The sequence below is a fragment of the Lupinus angustifolius genome, chromosome LG03, assembly GCF_001865875.1.
Source record: "Lupinus angustifolius cultivar Tanjil chromosome LG03, LupAngTanjil_v1.0, whole genome shotgun sequence".
Classification (NCBI taxonomy): Eukaryota; Viridiplantae; Streptophyta; class Magnoliopsida; order Fabales; family Fabaceae; genus Lupinus; species Lupinus angustifolius.
In genome coordinates, this window is record NC_032011.1 from 11,971,398 (window position 1) to 11,971,721 (window position 324).

Sequence of the window (324 nt, forward strand, 5' to 3'; positions counted from 1 at the left end):
AACTTGTCTCCCTTAGCTATAGGGGGTATCCCCTGGTTTACTGTCTTTCATGCCAAATCTGTCTAGGACTTTATCTATATAGCTTTCTTGTGATAACCTTAGGATACCTTGAGAGCGATCTCTCAGTATCCGAATTCCTAATACAAAATAAGCTTCCCCAAGATCTTTCATTTCAAAATTCTTCGTTAGAAATCTCTTGGTCTCATGCAATAGTCCCATATCACTGTTAGGAAGCAGTATATCATCGACATATTATACCGGGAAGATAAATTTACTCCCACTGAACTTATGGTATACACAATCTTCAACTTTATTTGCCTCAAA